Here is an 18,356-nt window from a genome sequence, read left to right as displayed (position 1 = left end):
AGTGACAGGAGTGGTTAGTACCTACAGAAGGTGGTAACCAAAATTACTTTTACAAACAGCACCTGTTATAAAAAATTCCAGTTTCAAACACGTTGTCTTTTCATTGAAAAATTGCCAGTCCATCTGCTCATTAAATATTGAATGAGTATCACACTGAAGTCACGTGTGCAAATTGTACAGCAAAGGGCCATTAATAATGTCATAGGCATGTGTAATAACGTTAAAAACAGCCTGCTGACATGGAGACCGCTGGGTTGGGTCAGTAGTGAACATCATTATCTGCATCATTCGAATAAGGTAGTGTCCAGGGTGTTGTCACTCTAGACTGCAAGGAGAGTTGACTGGATGAATTCCAGGGCTGAAGTGATTGACATTTATAACATACAGTGGAGCATAGAACATAGAATGTAGAACATGGAACAATACAGGCTTTTCAGCCCACAATGCTGTGCCAAACTTTTAACCTACTGTAAGATCAATGGATCCCTACCTTCCCACATGACCCTCTATTTTTCTATAATCCATGTGCCTATGTACCGAATGCACCTTCCTCTATCACCACCCTTGGCAGCATGTTCCATGCAACCACCAATCTCTGTGTGAAAGAAAACCTACCTCTGACACCTCCCATACTTTCCTCATATCACCTTCAAGTTATGCCCCCTTGTATTATCCATTTCTGCCCTGAGCAAAAGTCTCTGGCTGTCCACACTATTTATGCCTCTTATTATCATGTCCATGACTATCATCCCATCCTCCTACACTGCAAAGAGAAAAGTCCTAACTCATAGGACAATCTCTCTAGTCCAGCAAACATCCTGGTAAATCTCCTCCAAAAAATTGTGGACTTCAGGAAGGGTAAGGCAAAGGAACACATACCAATCCTCATAGAGGGATCAGAAGTGGAGAGAGTGAGCAGTATCAAGTTCCTGGGTGTCAAGATCTCTGAAGACCTAACCTGGTCCCAACATATCGATGCAGTTATAAAGAAGGCAAGACAGCGACTATACTTCATTAGGAGTTTGAAGAGATTTGGTATGTCAACAAATACACTCAAAAACTTCCAGAGATGTACCGTGGAGAACATTCTGACAGGCAGCATCACTGCCTGGTATGGAGAGGCTGCTGGAAAAGACCGAGAGAGACTGCAGACGGTTGTAAATTTGGTCGGCTCCATCTTGGGTACTAGCCTACAAAGTACCCAGGACAACTTCAAGGAGTGGTGTCTCAGAAAGAGAGTGTCCATTATTAAGGACCTCCAGCGACCAGGGCATGCTCTTTTCTCACTGTTACCATCAGGTAGGAGATACAGAAGCCTGAAGCACACACTCAGCGATTCAGGAACAGCTTCTTCCCCTCTGCCATCTGATTCCTAAATGGACATTAAACCCATGAACACCACCTCACTTTTTTAATATATATTATTTCTGGTTTTTGCACGATTTTTAATCTATTCAATATACATAAACTGTAATTGATTTACTGATTTATTTATTGTTATTTTATTACTTTTTCTTCTTCTATATTATGTATTGCATTGAACTGTTGCTGCTAAGTTAACAAATTTCATGACACATGCCGGTGGTAATAAACCTGATTCTGAAAACAGTGGTCATAGCCCAGTCCATCACGGGTAAACCCCTCCCCACCACCGAGGACATCTGCATGAAATGTTGATGCAGGAAAATAGCATTCATCATCAGAGACCCCCAACATCCAGATATGGGAGAGAAGTGGACGCGCCTCAGAACTCACACCACCAGGTTCAAGAGGTGTTATTGCCCCTCCGTCATCAGGCTCTTGAACCAAAAGGGATCACTTCATTCAACTTCACTTGCTCCATTGTTGAAATCGACTCATTTTCAAGGACTCTTCATCTCATGGTCTCGATAATTACTGCTTATGGTTTATTTATTTATTATTTCTTTCTTTCTTTCTTTCTTTTTGTATTTGCAGAGTCTGTTGTCTTTTATACAGTGGTTGAACACCCAAGTTGGTCTGGTCTTTCATTGATTTAGTGATGGTTATTATCCTGTGGATTCATTGAGTATGCTGTTAGGTACCCCGTAACTGGGTTGCCAAACCAGCAGAAATGGATCACTCAGTTGGAGTCTGCATTACTAGAACTAAGAAAGGTTTATTAAAGAAACAAGCAACACAGTACTCTAATTAAAAGGATAATGAATGCAACAGTTCAGCAATGATAAACATTCATGTACACAGAATTAAGATAACAGGACCAATCAAGCTCTATCGTTGTCTAGGGGTAAATGACCAGTTTCAAAATGACGCAAAGTTCAGTTCAGTTCGTAGTAATCGCTGCCATGGGAGATGGACAGCGTGGGGGGGGGGGGGGGGGGGGAGGGAGGAGAGAGAGCAAAATGAATGAATATTCAAAACAGCTTCCACACACAGACCTTCGCAGTCAGCTTTTGGGCGAGTCCTTTGTGATGTCATCTGAGGTCACCGACCGTGACCCCTCCGTTTCCAGATACGATCGTTTCTCTGCGCTGAACCTGGCACCCAGGCAAGGGTGGACACACACCAGGTTCCCGCCGATCGTGCCTTTCCACCCTGAGCGTCTAAGGCTTGATCCCGCGATCAGCCGTCCAAAAGCTTCCCACCGACTTGTGAGAGGCGCACCGCTTCCAGGGTCTCGTTACCTCGGGTGTCGTGTGTGCTGCCTTAGCGAACCTGTCCCTTTTTATCCCCCTGCTGGGGTATCGCCTGTCCATCACTTCAAACAGTTCAGGGTTCAAAGGGGGAGCCGCTCTTGACAGCTCTCCTTCCCCTTCATTACACATCTCCAAATGCTGCTCCATTGTTTTCCTTATCTCTCTCTCTCTCCTGAAGGCAGACCAACTGCTGATCACACAGGGCAGCTAACATCTTAATCTATGTGTATTCCTGTCACACTTCCCCCCTTTAAGGATATTTACCGTGGGGTAATAATTACAAACATGAATACATTATTTGATACACACACAAATATACATCTTTATCAGCTATTTGGCTAGTACAGCGAATTTGAAGTTGTCAACACCTGACAGACAGTCAGCCATCACATTTTCTGTTCCTTTTATATGTTATTAATAATCCCTTAGACCAGGCTCCAACTCAGCAAACTTCATAGTGGCCAAAAACACTGATGAATTGCGATCAATGGAACCTCTCATTTGGTTTTGTCCTGGACCACAATAACAAGGGTCGTCCCATTCTGACTTAGTTTTCTCTCGCAAGGGCTTAGTAGGAGGGGGAGGGGTAGTGACCGCAGAGCTATTGCAAAACTTCCTACAGTACCCCACCATCTCCAAGAGCCTTCTGAGGGCCCTCTTGTCTGTCGGGGTTGGGAGGTCAGCGATAGCCTGCACTGTAGCTTGCATCGCTGCCAGCTGCCCCTGTGTCACCACAATTCCCAGGTAAGTGACCCTCGTGTGGCTGAACTCATTTTTTTCAAGGTTCACTATCAAGCTGGCTTCAGACAGCCGTATTAAATTGCCAATACACACCTCTGTGTTCCTCAGCCCTTTAGTCACTGAATTACTCATTCTATATGAATGTTGCTCACTAGGCTGACCTATTATAATAGACACCACCCAACGTCCCAGTTCTTTGCATCGCCTCGGGACCATCAAACACACGGGTGCGAGTCGTTTAATTACTTCTCCTAAAGAGTCGCTTTGTTCGGGGATTAAGGGAGAGACCTTATCAGCAGACCTGGCCAAAACAATAGCCTTCTCCCATCTGGTCGATACCATACTCATCTTTTCAAAATGGTTTTTCTCTCTTAGCGGGGGGACCCTAGCTTCATTGATTTCCGCGCTAACCCCGACTAGGTTTATTAGCATATCAAAAGCCTGTGACCGTCTCAGTTCGCGTCGGTCATAATCAATAACATCCTTCCCCCTGGGCAGCCGGCAAACCTCCTTCATGATTCCACCAACCGTTCCCTCCAGTACCGCAAAATGTCCACCGGGGGGTACCTTGTGGGCCAGGTTAAAAACCTCATCCCCATAACTCTTTTGCACCACCCCCCATTCCTCATCTGCGGGCACGGTACTTGGTCTCCCTTGCTTTTTAGCACTTCCTCCTCCACACAATAGCCTACTAGTTCCCTTGTTAAGTCTGTGTCAGAGAGAGCTGCCTCTGCCAAAACCATCAGCCCCTTGTCTCGCTCCTGCATCTGCACAAATTCTTTCCTGGCTACTGCTACGTCTGTCCCAGCTCCCTCACTACCTCTTGTCTCACTACACTCCTTCTTTTCATTTTCTACCCCCTTCTTGTACAAGGCTGGCAGAAATGTCTCAGCTAAATTTACTACCGCAGTCCCGTGATGAACCTGTGAGTCCATGGGCGGGGCTTCAATGCTGGCAGGCTGACCTGTCAATCTCACGACTGGGAACACGGTTCCCCCAGCGACGTCATTACCGAGCAAGACTTCCACGCCTTTCATCGGTAATTCGGACCTCACCCCGATCGTGACTAGTCCAGAGACCAGGTTGCTTTGTAAGTGTACCTGGTGCAAAGGGACTGTCTCTGTCCCTTCTCCAATACCTTTGACCTTGACCTCTCCAGTCTGGGTCTCTGAGCTAAACTCTAATACACTCTTCAGTATTAGTGACTGACACGCTCCCGTGTCTCTCCAGATCCGCACTAGAACTGGTTTTAACCCCTCCTTCACCGAGACCAATCCGGCCGAGATAAACCTCTCGCGCCCTTCCTGAACTTTGACAGACCTGTCCTTCCCTACTGGTTCGTTTACCAGCTCGATATAGCCAGTCAAAATCCCTTTTCCCGTCTTCTTCTTTGGGGCAAAGCACCTGGACGCAAAGTGTCCGACTTTCCCGCAATTACAGCAGACGATCCCAGGAGACTTCCTACCAGACTGCTCCCGGTCTACCTTATCCTTCTCACTAGTCCCCGACTTACTTTCTGACTTTTCCGGCGGACTCTCCCCGCCGTCCTGACTACCCTTCTGGTAGCCTTTACTCGGGGCAAACTTCATTTTATGCGTCAACGCATACTCATCCGCTAACTTAGCAGTTGCGGCTAACGTGGATGCCTCTTTCTCATCTAGGTAGGGTCTCATACCCTCAGGGACACAACCTTTAAACTGCTCAATCAGGATCAGCTGCAGCAGTCTGTCATAATCCCCCTCTACCCCCTTCGAGGCACACCAACGCTCACAATATGTCTGCATCTCACAGGCAAACTCTAAATACGTGCGGTCCCACTGCTTCCTCGCATTCCGGAACCTCTGCCGGTATGCCTCCGGGACCAACTCATAAATCCTGAGGATGGCCTCTTTCACCACCTCATACCTCTGGGCATCTTCCGCGGACAAAGCTGAGTAAGCTTCTTGGGTTTTCCCTTTTAGTACACTCTGAAGCAAAACAACCCACTTATCCCTCGGCCAGTCCTGACTTATAGGCACTTTTTCTAAATGGAGAAAGTACCGATCCACGTCGGTATCGTCAAATGGGGGAACCAGCCTAACCTCCTGGGTCGCCCGGAACCCTCCACCTTGGTTCGGCACGAGCCCCTGCTCTGCCCTTATCTTTAACTTCTCCAGCTCGAATTCCCTTTCCCTCTGTTTCTCCTCTCGCTCCAGCTGTCTCTCTCTCTCTCCTGCCTTTCTAACTCTCTCTCTTTCTCCCGCCTTTTTAACTCTCTCTCCTGCCTTTCTAACTGCTTCTCTTCGTGTTCTAACTGCCGTACCCGGAACTCGTGCTCCAGTCTCAGTTTTTCAAGCTGTACCTGTACTGCGTCTCCGGCAGGTTTTTCAATAGACACCACCTCCAGCTCGCCTTGGGGAAGCACACCTTTAGATACATAGTGCTCTACGATAGCTCTGTGTATCTCCTCTCTCCTCATTGTCGACTTCCCCTTAGCAAGATTCAACAGTTTGGCCACAGCTACCAATTCCGATTTCCTAGCATCCTCTAATGCCTCCAAGGTCGGCGCCTTTATAAATTCCTCAGCCTCCATTTCTGCTGTTTGTCTTTTCTTTCTTTCAGGAATTTTGACCCAATCAATTTACTCCGTCCCAAATTTAGCGTTCAAAATCGCGGACGAGAACCCCACTTATGTTATGTACCCCGTAACTGGGTTGCCAAACCAGCAGAAATGGATCACTCAGTTGGAGTCTGGATTACTAGAACTAAGAAAGTTTTATTAAAGAAACAAACAACACAGTACTCTAATTAAAAGGATAATGAATGCAACAGTTCAGCAATGATAAACATACATGTACACAGAATTAAGATAACAGGATCAATCAAGCTCTATCGTTGTCTAGGGGTAAATGACCAGTTTCAAAGTGACGCAAAGTTCAGTTCAGTTCGCAGTAATCGCTGCCGTGGGAGATGGACAGTGTGGGGGGGGCGGAGAGAGAGCAAAACGAATGAATATTCAAAACAGCTTCCACACACAGACCTTCGCAGTCAGCTTTCGGGCGAGTCCTTTGTGATGTCATCTGAGGTCACCAACCGTGACCCCTCCGTTTCCAGATACGATCGTTTCTCTGCACTGAACCTGGCACCCAGGCAAGGGTGGACACACACCAGGTTCCCGCCGATTGTGCCTTTCCACCCTGTGCGTCTAAGGCTTGATCCCGCAATTAGCCGTCCAAAAGCTTCCCACCAACTTGTGAGAGGCGCACCGCTTCCAGGGTCTCGTTACCTCGGGTGTCGTGTGTGCTGCCTTAGCGAACCTGTCCCTTTTTATCCCCCTGCTGGGATATCGCCTGTCCATCACTTCAAACAGTTCAGGGTTCAAAGGGGGAGCCGCTCTTGACAGCTCTCCTTCCCCTTCATTACACATCTCCAAATGCTGCTCCATTGTTTTCCTTCTCTCTCTCTCTCCTGAAGACAGGTGGCAGACCAACTGCTGATCACACAGGACAGCTAACATCATAATCTATGTGTATTCCTGTCACAATGCCCACAAGACAATGCATCTCAGGGCTGTATCTCAGTGGGAGGAGAAGATGGCAGCGCGACGCAGTGCGCGCAGCTCCGCGGTGAAATGATATCGTATTTGTAAGTAGGATGCCGTGCATAATTCTGATTTGATAGAGACAGATGTGAGAAGGCACAGAGGAACATCCGGAGAAATTTCTGAAATGCCTGGTTCGCTGCCGCTGCTATTGTGCGATCGAGAAACTCCAGAGGGAAGGCCCCAAAATCCCCGGCTTTGCCTGCTGCTGGCGACCGAGGCTGAGGTCGAAGCATTTGGCAGAGATGGTGTTTGGTACTCGGTATCGGAGGGCTGTTCGGAGCTCATAGTTTTCGGATGACTCAGTGTCGGACTGTGGTCGGGCATGGCAGGGAGAGTTTTCTTCCTTCTCCCGTCTGCGTGAGATGTGGGACTTTCGAGAGACTTTGAACTTTTTTACGTGCTCACGGCCTGTTCTTCATCAAGTTATGGTATTGTTGCATTGTTGTAACTATATGTTATAATTATGTGGTTTCTGTTAGTTTTTCAGTCTTGGTCTGTCCTGTGTTTCTGTGATATCACGCCGGAGGTATATTGTATCATTTCGTAATGCATGCATTACTAAATGACAATAAAAGAGGACTGCATGTCCTCATAATCTAATCTAATCTATATGGTGGCATATTTGTAATGACTTTACTTTGTATTTTAAGATGCAAAAGCCGGTTACTGGCACCTTAAAGACAGTCGCTTTGGACAGATGGAGCCAAGGTTGGCAACTCATCTGATCTCAAGCCTCCACTGTCTTGTGGCTATACCCACTCATGGGGAAGGCTTTGGGAGTAAACCCCGAGGAAGGATCCAGAGCTGGAGTCCCTTCGACAGTCCTACATTGAGTTCAGTGCTGACTGTGATGCTATTGATGACAAACTCTATCTGTCTCAGCCATTCCTTTGGATTCAGCAACACTCACAACACACTGGAGGAACTCAGCAGATCGGGCAGCATCCATGGAAAAGATCGGTCGACGTTTCGGGCCGGAACCCTTTGTCAGGACGTTAGGTTTCCGGCCTGAAACGTTGACCGATCTTTTCCACAGATGCTGCCCGATCTGCTGAATTCCTCCAGTGTGTTGTGAGTGTTGCTTTGACCCCAGCATCTGCAGGTTATTTTGTGTTTATGATTCCTTTAGATTCATCAGCTGTGTGGAGAGGGAGAGTCTGCTGCATGGGCAACAGCTGGCATCCATATTGTACCACTCTGGCCTGCATGCTGACTTGTGTATCATGTGGACAGCTGGGACAAACCATGGTCCCTGGCTGACAGCAAACAATGAAGGGCCTCAGATGGCTGTAAAAGAGAGCTGGACATTACCTTACAGAGCAGGCTACAAAACCGGACACTGGTTCAGCATGTCCTTCCATTTTGTGTTGATCTCAAGAGATCGCTGGAGATCCAAAGAAGTGGATTGGTGAGATTGGAGAGCTGGATGGTGGTTAGTACAAACAACACACAGAGGAATCAACAATCCCACAGAATATCTCTGGAAAACTGATTGATCATAAAATAGGAATTTTATTAAGTACATACACTCAGTGGCCACTTTATTAGGTGCAACTGTACATCTCCTCTTTAGCGCAAATATCTCATCAGCCAATTATGTCGCAACAACTCAATGCATAAAAAATGTGCAGATATGGTTAAGAGGTTTAGTTGTTCAGACCAAACATCAGAATGGGGAAGAAACGTGACTTCGACTGTGGAATAATTGTTGGTGCCAGACGCAGTGGTTTGGCTATCTCAGAAACTCCTAATCTCCTGGGATTTTCGCACACAACAGCTTCTAGAGTATACGCGGAATGGTGTGAAAAGCAAAAAAAGAATCGAGTGAGCAGCAGTTCTGTGGGTGAAAATGCCTTGTTAACGAGAGAGGTCAGAGGAGAATGGCCAGATTGGTTCAAGCTACAGGAAGGTGACGGCAACTTAAATAACTACACTTTACAACAGTGTAATGCAGAAGAGCATCTCTGAATGCACAACACTTCGGACCTTGAAGCTGGTAGGCTGCAGCAGCAGGAGACCGTGAAATCCACTTCATTAGATACGTTCTGTAACTGATAAATAAAGTGGTTAAATATATCAAATGTCAAAAATATTCAGGTCTGTTTTATCCATAAGGTTGGTATGAATCTAGCCATGCACCCTAAGCATGTTTTGTTTTACAAAAATAACATATACTAGAAATTAAAGCTATTGCAGTACCTTTGTACAATCACATTACAAACAATCACCAGGCAAATCATGTCTAACACAAACTAAACTAACCCATTTCCATCCTCGGTAATAATGGCATTTAACCCTCACGGTCTTGAAACACCTCTGTGTTCCACAGGTACCTGTGGATACAGCATGTCTTTTTCCACATACGCCCGGTTTTGGATGTACTTCCTGAGCATTGCCAGACAGTCAGCCCAACAGAATCCTCTACTGCCTGTCTCCAGGACCCATGAAGAGCTATCTCTGCCCCAAGAGTGGGTTTCCTAGGACACCCTCCTCCCTCCCTTCCCTCCTCCATAGTGGATGACCGAAGATGAAGAGAGTGGGGCTAACATGTAGTTAAAAGACAAACAGCAGCCACCTCGGATATATGAATAGGGGCTGCAGGCTGACACATTCCATGTGCTTATGGAACACAGTCTCTCGCACTTTTAGCATGAGGGGTTTTTGACACAGTTGAAAGCAAGCGGAAACAGATACTGAGATCAGTCCCGAAATATCGACAATGCTCCCGACAAGCTCATAATTCTCAGTTGTCACGCGCAGCAGTAGTAAGCCTTTTTACCTTTGCTGCCAATGTATAAAAACATTGGCAGAGAGAACAAAGCTGTTTCTGGGTTATGTTTCTTGCTAGGTGTAAAAGAAATTGCCCCAGGGAGCTTTCACGGTGAATTCACTGAACTTCAGTTTGACTACAATGTCAGTCTGTTGAATGCTATGACAAATTAACCTGTATGTAGCACAGGTTGAGTAGAACAAAGTGCCCTGGAATTCTAGACAGAGTTGGCTGTTTCTTTTCAAACAAATAGTTGCATTAATAATTATATTAGTTTTCTCTGTCATATGTACATTAAAACTTCAAAATGTAGAGTGAAATGTGTCAATGACAACACAATCTGAGGATATGCTGGAGAAGCCCGCAAAAGTGTTTCCATGCTTCCGGATCCAAAGTAGCATGCCCACAATTTACTAACCCTTCCTAACTCCAACATCCTTGGAATGTGGGAGAATACCGGAGCACTTGGGGGAAACCCATGCAGTCATAGGGAGAACTTACAAACCCCTTATAGAATTGAACTCCAATCCCTGGCACTGGTAAGTGCTATCTATGCTATCGTGCCACCCTAAAAAATATCAAAAGTAATGCATAAACAACCCACAGCCATGACTGCCTCTCCCTGCCTCAGTTCTCTCCCGATGGCCAGCATTTCCTCCTCGCGGTCCAGGCCAAATTACTTACCACTCAGGTTTAATTTGTCTAATAATTTATTTAATAGTAATCCGTTTTCATATTACATGCAAGTTTAGTAGTATGTACAGAAGGAGAAACAGAAAAAAACTTTGAGGTTCGAGGTTTTTTTAATGGAGGCACAAGAGACTGCAGATGCTGGAATCTGGAGCAACAACAGTCTGCTGGAAGAACATCAGGTCGAGCGGCATCTGTAGAGGCAAAGAGATGGCTAGTGTTTCAGGTCAAAACCCTGCATTAGGATTGAGAGTGGAAAGGGGAGATGGACAGTGGGAAGAGGTTATGGAGGAGTTGTGAGACAGGAGTCTGAGATGATTGGTGGATTGAGGAGAAAAAAAGAAAGAAAGAAAGAAAGATTAGATATATTTGTCACACGTACATCAAAAAATGGAAACATACAGTGAAATGCGTTGCTTGTGTCAGTGACTAACACTGTCTGAGGGCGTGCCAGAAGCAGTCTGCAAATGTCACTATGCTTCCAGTGCCAACAAAACATGTCTACAACTTATTAACAGTACATTTTTGAAGGGTGGCAGGCAGGTTGTGCCAGGAGTTGGGAGATGGGCCATCTTGCCTCTTCTTCCTCAGCCCTGATACAGCCGTTTGACATCAACAGCTTTTTCCCTCATATATCTGCTGCATTCTTCCAACAAATTACTTATAGTTCTAGGATTGCTTAAGGCTGTTTCCTGTGTAAAGTAAAAATAGAACCATAGAGACATAAAGCACTTCAGCCCATCTAGACCATGCTGACCAGTCATTTCCTAGTCCCATCTACCTGCACCTGGATCATAGCCCTCCATACCCTTCCCATCCATGTACCTATTCGAACTTCTCTTAAATGTTAGAATTGAATCTAAATCGACCACTTCCATTGGCAGCTCATTCCACACTCGCATTACCCTCGGAGTGAAGAAGAACCACCCCCACCCACCCCACCCACCCCACCCCAGATTCCCCTTGAATATTTCATGTTTCGCCCTAAACCTATGACTTCTAGTTCTAGTCTGACCCAACCTCAGGGAAATAACCTGCATGCATTCACCCTATCAATACCCATCACATTTTTTTACACTTCTGTAAGATCTCTTTCATTCTCTTGTGCTCCAAGGGAATAAACTCCTAAACTACTCAAGCTTCCCTTGTAACTCAGTGTCCTCAAGTCCCGGCAACACCCCTGGAAAATGTATTGTGCTCTTTCAAGCTTCTTGATATCTCTTCTGTAGATAGATGAGCAGAGTACACACAATACTCCGAACTGAGACTCATCAACATCTTTCTGGTAATTTCCCTTTGCTCCCCTTTCGTTTTCCCTCATTCCCTATTTTGGTGCCCTTCTCATCCCTTCTCTTCTACTCACCTGCCCATCACCTTAAGTCCTCAAGACCATAAGACATAGGAGCAGAATTAGGCCATTCAGCCCATTGAGTCTGTTCCTCCTTTTCATCATGGTTGATCACAGATCCCACTCAACCTCATACACCTGCCTTCTCGCCGTATCTTTTAAGGCCCTGACCAATCGGGATACTATCAACTTCCACATTAAATATGGTCTTGGCCTCCACCGCAATCTGTGGCAGAGTACTCCACAGATTCACTACTCCTTACCTCTGTTCTAAAAGGTTGCCCTCAGTTTTGAGGCTGTTCTGGATGCACCTACCTTAGGAAACATCCTCTCCTCATCCTTTCAACATTCAGTAAATTTCAATGAGATCCCTCTGCATTCTTCTAAATTCCAGTGAATACAGGCCCAAAGCTGTCAAATGCTCCTCATATGTTAACCTCTTCATTTCTGGAGTCATCCTTGTTGAGCCTTCTCTAGACTCTCTCCAATGACAACACATCTTTTCTGAGATATGGGGCCCAAAACTGTTGACAACACTCCAAGTGCAACCTGACCAGTGTCTTATAAAGTCTCAGCACTATCACCTTGCTTTTATATTCTATTCCCCTGAAATAAATGCCAACATTGCATTTGTCTTCTTTATCACAGATTCAACCTGTAAATTAACCTTCTGGGAGACTTGAATGAGGATTCCGAAGTACCCCTACATCTCTGATGTTTGAATTTTCTTCCCATTTAGATAATAGTCTGCAGATAAATGAGTTATGAAATTCTCTGCTTGTCGGAAGCTCACAAACTAAGCAGTGTACATGCTAATAATAAGAACAACAGTAAAGATACCAATGAGTACAAAAGCACACTAAAAGTGCGATATATTATAACACAAACTGAGGAAGTGGAAAATGAAATACTAAAGTGAGATAACAAATGCAGGAGATGACAACAATAGATTCTAGCCCACCGGGAAGGAGATGTAAAATAAATGATTAGTTCAGAAGTTTGAGAATAGGCAGCCTACTCTTCTCTTAGGACCATAAGACAGTAAGACATAGCTGATTTATTAACCCTCTCAACTCCATTCTCCTGCCTTTTCCCCTTAACCATTGGCATTCTGACTATTCAGGAACCTATCAACTTCTGCTTTAAATATACCCAATAACTTAACCTCCAAGTCATCTGTGGCGATGAATTCCACAGATTTACCACCCTCTGAATAAAGAAATTCATCTTATAAAGGGACAGAGTTCTAAATCTCTGAACTTTTAAACTTCAACAGCTATTCACAAATTCAGTATGTGGGATAGGTCTCCAAAGCTTTGATTTAAATTTCTTTCCTGCCATCGATGCCGGGTCAATTTTACTTTTGATTTTGAGACTGGTGGGTTTCAAACCAGAGGTATCAAAGGAGTAATCGAAAGTTCAATTCAAGTTTATTATCATTCAACCATACTCGTGTATGCAGCTAAACAAAAGAATGTTCTTCAACGACCAAGGTGAAAAACACAGTACGTATATCACATACAGCAAAAAAATATATTAATACAATAATATTAACAGATTAATAAAAAGTATTTTGAAGATGTGCAAAATGATATAAGGTTAAGGATTCAAGATTGTGTTATGTATTTTCCAGAGCACAAGTGTAAACGAGAAAAAAAAATTGTTACTCTGGATCTGAAGCAGCTTAAAAAAACACACAATAAAATAAAGAACACAATAGTAATAAAAACAGGATAAATATAAATACATAAGGTAGTTTATATACATAAATTGATTGCACGTCCAATAATCTGATGCTAGGCACAGGAACGTCTGTACATAAGGTGATTCTGACAGATGGGGGATGGAGGTGTGGAGCAGTGGGTTAGTGGGTGGAGGTGTTGATCAGACTTATTGCTTGGGGAAAGGAACTGTTTTTGAGTCTGGTGGTCCTGGTGTGGATATTACATAGCCCCCTCCCTGATGGGAGTGGGACAAACAGTCCATGAGCAGGGTGGGTGGGATCTGTCATGATGTTACTGGCCCTGATAAAATATATATACCGTATGACATATAGTAGATACACAACACTATTACTGCTACAGGCACTGTCGTAAATAATGTGCATTGGCTGGTAGCAGGGTGAAAGGGCTGTGACAGAGTTAGATCACAGATTAACCATGCTAAAAAGGTATATGTTAACATAAACAACCCATACCTGATTGTTTCAAAACTAGAGTTTCATTTTGAAATGGCATCAGGAAAGAAATAATATCTGAGTGGCATAAATCATTTCCTTACAGACTCAAAATTGTGAAAATGTTTTAGTAGACATATATAATGACAAATACATTTGATGACTGGAATGAAAGTAAATTTGCACCCTGTTACTGGAACAGAAGATGTTTTAGAATTAAGGGACATTCAGGAGTGGTAGATTCTTTTATCACAAGTTGGGTAAATGAAACCAAAATTGTCAAGATTTTGATAGAACCTGTAGAACCAGTGTTTTCCCTTGAATAATTGGAGAGCTCAGTGTGTTGAGACCGAAGGAGAGTAACAGGCTGGTGTGCAGCTAGCTGCTTGCAAGGTTAATTCATCTCTGCACAGAACTGAGGCTGTGGCCTGCAACTAACGGGCTCCTAGATCAGCTGTGACTGGCTTTATGACAGTGGACTCACTTTTGTGAACTTCAGTTGTAAATTTGCTTACTTCTATTGTTTGGACAAATTGTTTTTTTTATTGCACGTTGGATATTTGCCGATTTTCTTTTTTTAAGGGGTTCTATTGAGTATCTTTGTTTTGTGGCTGCCTGTAAGAAGATGAACCTCAAGGTTGCATATAGTATAACACTTTGATAATAACTGTACCTTGAACTTTGAACAGGATTGATACATTGGACATTACAGCATTGTACAGGCCCTTCAGCCCACGATGTTGTGCCAGCCTTTCAATCTTCTCTCCCACATAGCTCTCCATTTTCTATCATGCAAATGCCCATTAAAGAGTTTTTAAAATGGCCCTAATTTATTCACATATGCTTCAATTCGTTTTTGACCAAAAGATCAGAAGATATAGAAGATGAATTACGCCATTCGGCTCATCAAGTCTGCTAATGGCTGATCCGTTTTTCTCTCAACCCCATTCCCCTGCCTTCTCCTCATAAGCATTCACACCCCCACTAACCAAGAACCTATCAACCTCCACCTTAAAAGCACCCAGTGATCAGGCCTCCACAGCCATAGAGGCTATGAGATGGCTAGTGTTTCAGGTCAAAACCCTGCATTAGGATTGAGAGTGGAAAGGGGAGATTGACAGTGGGAAGAGGGTATGGAGGAGTTGTGAGACAGGAGTCTGAGATGATTGGTGGATTGAGGAGAAAAAAAGAAAGAAAGAAAGAAAGATTAGATATATTTGTCACACGTACATCAAAAAATGGAAACATACAGTGAAATGCGTTGCTTGTGTCAGTGACTAACACTGTCTGAGGGTGTGCCAGAAGCAGTCTGCAAATGTCACTATGCTTCCAGTGCCAACAAAACATGTCTACAACTTATTAACAGTACATTTTTGAAGGGTGGCAGGCAAGTTGTGCCAGGAGTTGGGAGATGGGCCATCTTGCCTCTTCTTCCTCAGCCCTGATACAGCCGTTTGACGTCAACAGCTTTTTCCCTCATATATCTGCTGCATTCTTCCAACAAATTACCTATAGTTCTAGGATTGCTTAAGGCTGTTTCCTGTGTAAAGTAAAAATAGAACCATAGAGACATAAAGCGCTTCTGCACAGAAACAGGCCCTTCAGCCCATCTAGTCCATGCTGACCAGTCATTTCCTAGTCCCATCTACCTGCACCTGGATCATAGCCCTCCATACCTTTCCCATTCATGTACCTATTCAAACTTCTCTTAAATGTTAGAATTGAATCTAAATCGACCACTTCCATTGGCAGCTCATTCCACACTCGCATTACCCTCGGAGTGAAGAAGAACCACCCCCACCCAACCCCCTCCCAGATTCCCCTTGAATATTTCATGTTTCGCCCTAAACCTATGACTTCTAGTTCTAGTCTGACCCAACCTCAGAGAAATAACCTGCATGCATTCACCCTATCAATACCCATCACAATTTTTTATACTTCTGTAAGATCTCCTTCATTCTCCTGTGCTCCAAGGGAATAAACTCCTAACCTACTCAAGCTTCCCTTGTAACTCAGTGTCCTCAAGTCCCGGCAACATCCTTGGAAAATGTATTGTACTCTTTCAAGCTTCTTGATATCTCTTCTGTAGATAGATGAGCAGAGCACACACAATACTCCGAACTGAGCCTCATCAACATCTTTCACAACTTCAGCATAATATCCCCACACACATATCAGTGCCCTGATTTGTGAAAGCCGGTTTGCCAAAACAACACACACAAGATGCTGGAGGGACACAGTGAGTCAAGTAGCTTCTATGGAAATGAATAAACAGTGGACATTTCAGGCTGAGACCCTTCTTCGGCTCTTTTTATGACTTGTGATACCAAAATGGTCGATATTTTCAATAAGCAAAGTAATTAATGTACAGAAAATTGGAGACATGTTGAACAGAAACTTGAAAAGTAGGAACAAGAGTAGACTGTTCATCACTTTGACCCTTTCAGCATTCAGTACAATCAGACGTGATCTCACTCAACAGCATATATCCCCTCCCTCCCCATACCCCAAGATGCCATTTCCAGCTTTAAGTTTATTGTTTTCCTAAATATATAAGACCATAAGACCATCCAGTCTGCTCCGCCATTCAATCATGGCTGATTCTGTTTTTTTCCTCCTCTTTAACCCCAGTTCCCAGCCTTCTCCCTGTAACCTTTGATGCCATGTCCAATCAAGGACATATCAATCTCTGCCTTAAATACACCCAACGACCTGGCTTCCACAGGTGCACGTGGCAACAAATTCCACAAATTCACCACCCTTTGGCTAAAGAAATTTCTCTGCATCTCTGTTTGAAAGGGTACCCCTCTATCCTGAGGCTGTGCCCTCTTGTCCTAGACTCTCCCACTATGGGGTACATCCTTTCTACATCTACTCTGCCTAGGCCTTTCAATATTTGAGAGGTTTCAATGACATCCCCCCTCATCCTTCTGAATTCCAGCGAGTACAGTCATATAGAGTGACTTGGCATCTACAGCCTTTGTGGTAATACATCCTCTTGTTCATCTCTCTTAAGTAAATAAGTTCTTCTCTACATTCTACTTTCCTTTGTCCTGTGAGCCTAGGATCTGGACATCCAGCCAGAGGAAGATTTCTCCCTGCATTCCGTTTCTCCAGTGTTATCACAATTTTGTGAGTTTCAGTTAGATTCCCTCTAGTTCTTCAAAATTGTAGAAAATTCAAGTCTAGTCAACCCTATCCGTCATTGTGCAGCACTCTCTCCAATGGCCAGCTAGATCCTTCTTTTGGAATAGAACCAAACACCTCCTATTACTGCATATGTGATCCACCAAAGCCCGATCTCTTCATTACCTTAGGAGTCCCTAACCCAGTCCTATATTAAGTTCAACGCTGACTGGAAACTCCTGCAACATCGCTAGTGTCAAGCTGTATCAGTCTCTGCCATTCCCTTGGATTCATTGGCTACGTAGAGAGGGGGAAGCTTACTCCGTGGGCAACTGCCCTGGCTTTTACATAGATTACTTACTTACTTTCTGCCCATTCCGCTGCTGGCGCTTAGCATAGCAATGAAGGTCCTCCATCTCTGGCAGTGTTCAAGGCCTCCACTGCGTCAGCAGCTTCCTCTCTGTTTCAGCCATGCAAGTCCCAGTTGGAGACTCAGGAATACCATGCACTCAGATTTAGAAGGATTCATCACTGCTGTTTCCATATCAATTTTATTTTGCCATTCAGGGTTAGTCCTGAGCTGATGCCCCCGCACCCCACCCAATCTGGAGGTCCAGTGGACCGCTCTTAGTCTGCCCTCTACCCTTTGACCTGTTTTGCGTGGACGACCCTAACAAGAGCCAAAGCATAAGACCCTGACTCCAGCCAGCATAGCCCTCTGGGTCATTTATGAATGCAAGACTTCAAACCACGACAAGGTGTGGTCCTCTTGGAGGGTGCACATAGACAGTTATGGCCACAACTTCCATGATTAACCTGACCAATGGAGGGCCTCAAATATAGCACCGTTCTTTCTTAGGATATAAATAATGATCAGGTACAGGGATTCATTAAAATTATGGTAAGCAAAGGGTAATAATGAATAAATATAACCATATAACAATTACAGCATGGAATAGTCCATGCCGAACTCTTCCTCTCACCTAGTCCCACCGACCTGCACTCAGCCCATAACCCTCCATTCCTTTCCTGTCCATATATCTATCCAATTTAACTTTAAACGACAACATCGAACCTGCCTCAACCATTTCTGCTGGAAGCTCGTTCCACACAGCTACCACTTTCTGAGTAAAGAAGTTCCCCCTCATGTTACCCCGAAACTTTTGCCCTTTAACTCTCAACTCACGTTCTCTTGTTTGAATCTCCCCCACTCTCAATGGAAAAAGCCTATCCACGTTAACTCTATC

This window comes from Mobula birostris, chromosome 26 (assembly GCF_030028105.1).
Source record: "Mobula birostris isolate sMobBir1 chromosome 26, sMobBir1.hap1, whole genome shotgun sequence".
Classification (NCBI taxonomy): domain Eukaryota; kingdom Metazoa; phylum Chordata; class Chondrichthyes; order Myliobatiformes; family Myliobatidae; genus Mobula; species Mobula birostris.
This window is presented reverse-complemented; position numbering follows the sequence as displayed.